We start from the raw sequence: 2500 nt of genomic DNA on the forward strand, positions 1-2500 counted from the left end.
GAGAGAATATGAAAGGAAGAGATAGATTTTTCTTTTTTCCATTACCTGATGTGTCTGCGCGCAGCCTTGTAGGGAAAGCGAGAGAATGTGAGCGAATGAGAGAGAGAGAGAGGAAGAAAGGAAAAGAGAGAGAGAGAGGGAGAGGGGGAGAGAGAGAGAGGGAGAGTGTGTGAAGAGGAGGGGAGGGTTACAGCGTGTGACAGACGAGGGAGGGGGGAAGAGGAGGGAAACGTGTGAGTCATTGGAGGATGAAGAGTGAGAGGGAGGGAGAAAAAGATGAAGAGAGAGAGAGAGAGAGAGAGAGAGAGGGCAGGAGGGAGGGAGGGAGAGAGAGAGAAAGACTAGGTCAAGGAGACAAAAAGATGAGAGGCAATAGATGCCGTAAAAGAGAGAAAACGAGAGAGGGAGAGAGAAAGAGAGAGAGAGCGAGAGAGAGAGAGAGAGAGTTTGAATGATAATATGTCAGATAATAAACATTGTTGTTGTTGTTGTTATTGTCGTTGTTGCTGTTTGTATTAAATATGAAGTAAACAGCCAACTGTGCAGTTTAGGTTTCTGCTCAGATTGCGGCACACGACAAACATGGTTTAGAATCTGTGCCTGTAATTGGTAAACAAGTCGAATTTACATAAATGAATATGCATGATTTAGCAGAGCAATGGGAGGGTTCAGCTTTAATCCAGTCATCAGCCGTGTCACTGACTCCATAATATAACAACCAATTACCCAAAACTAACACTTTAATGAAAAGGCCTGACCTATACATTCACACACACACACACACACACACACAAACTCATGTGCACACAGCACACACACACTTACATTATACCCTCACATACACGCACACACACACACACACACACACACTCAAAACACACGTGGTCTAACTCACACTATGAGAGACCATATAGCGAATATAGCAAATTATTTTCACAACGTGAACAATTAGCGACATGCCATGTTAACTCGGTGTAATATTTACTTAGTGTAATGTCTATTAAATGAAATGATTCAGTATCAGACTACACTACCACAGGGGTCTTACGCAGACCAGTGGGACAGGTCAATACCATTACAAACTGCATCATGTTTCCGCAAACGTAATGGAAAATGCCTAATGTTATGATAATTGCCTAATGTTATGATAACTACATAACATTAGGCAATTAAGAGTTTTTGTCCATGCAAAATCCTCAAATTGGATTTCTATTCTTTCTTTCTCGCCATTTTCAAACGTGTTCTTCATTCTAAATTCTAAAATTCTAAAACGTTCTAGAACACTCCGCCGTCACACTCAGCACTTCTACAGCGGATGAGCAGAATCAGAGGCCTTGGAGTGGGAGTTTGAGTGTTTGTAAAGACAGACTCCGGGAAGGGAAAGAAGAGAAGAGAAAAGAAAAGAAAAGAAAAGGATGCTTTAGGAATGATACAGCAAACTGGGAGAGGGATGAAAAACGGGGTGAGCGACAGAGAATGAAAAAGAGAATGCTGTTTCCTGGTCCTTTTGATGGGATTAATACCAGAGGGAATAGCCTCAACACATGCTGTCCTTGAGAGAGAGAGAGAGAGAGAGAGTGATAGAGAGAGAGAGAGCACAGGTGTGTTTAGAGTAAAGGAAGAGAGGGATAGAAGGCCCACAGAGAGCAAGATGCAAGATCCTAAACTAGATGCAGGATGAAGCATGTGAGTGAGAGTAAGAGAGAGAGAACGAATGTGTGTGTATGTGTGTGTGAGAGAGAGAGAGAGACAGAGGTAGATGTAGAGAGAGAGGGAGAGAGAGAGAATAAAAGATTGGACAGACACACAGTGTTTCTCTTGGGAAGTCTGTGGAAAAAAAAAAAAAAAAAGAGGCGAGGGGGGAGGGGTGCTGGAGGGAGGTTGAGAGCTGCGTTCTGATTGGCTGTCTCCCTGGTGTGTTCCATCTGGGTGTCACATGACCATCTGCAGGCACTCTGATACTGTAGAGAGAGGGAGAGAGAGAGAGAGAGAGAGAAAGTGCATGTGTGTGTGTGTGCGCGTGTGTGCGTGTTTCTGAGGGACTGACGCCATGGAATGTTTTTTTTATTTTTTTTTTATTTTGACTGAACAAAAGCTCCCAATGCGCCCCACGCTGAGCGAACCATTTCCAACGCGACTCTCCAAAATCTTCATCGCCGTCTCTTTTCGTTGATGTTGTTGTTGTTGTGGTTTTGGTAAACAAAAAACACACCAGACAAATGGAATTATCTAACAGGATCAGGTTATTTCCTTTATTATTAATGAATAAGATTAATTAGCCAACAGTATACAATACACACCCACGGACAGTCTAGTGTTAACACAAACAGATACGGATCGGACAGTCAGTGTCCTGTCTGCTGGACCACTCCATGTTTAAATATATATGTCACACATATATAAACTATATAGACACATAGCTACATAGTGTATATAGTTTATATATATATATTTATGTGTGTTTTTATGTACAAAGTGTGTGTGTGTGTGTGTGTGTGTG

At 42.3% G+C, this 2500-nt stretch overlaps 1 protein-coding gene across 2 annotated transcripts in view; it reads right to left on the reverse strand.

The window, feature by feature from the left end:
* Nucleotides 1-2492: 2492 nt before the first annotated feature.
* mlf2 (myeloid leukemia factor 2) overlaps nucleotides 2493-2500 on the reverse strand; it is a 4956-nt gene continuing 4948 nt past the window's right edge. For both annotated transcript variants that reach the window (XM_030784118.1, XM_030784117.1), the window contains exon 8: nucleotides 2493-2500. This exon is cut by the window's right edge and continues 260 nt beyond it. The gene's annotated coding sequence lies outside the window, so the exon portion shown is untranslated.

Source organism: Chanos chanos, chromosome 9, assembly GCF_902362185.1.
Source record: "Chanos chanos chromosome 9, fChaCha1.1, whole genome shotgun sequence".
Classification (NCBI taxonomy): Eukaryota; Metazoa; Chordata; class Actinopteri; order Gonorynchiformes; family Chanidae; genus Chanos; species Chanos chanos.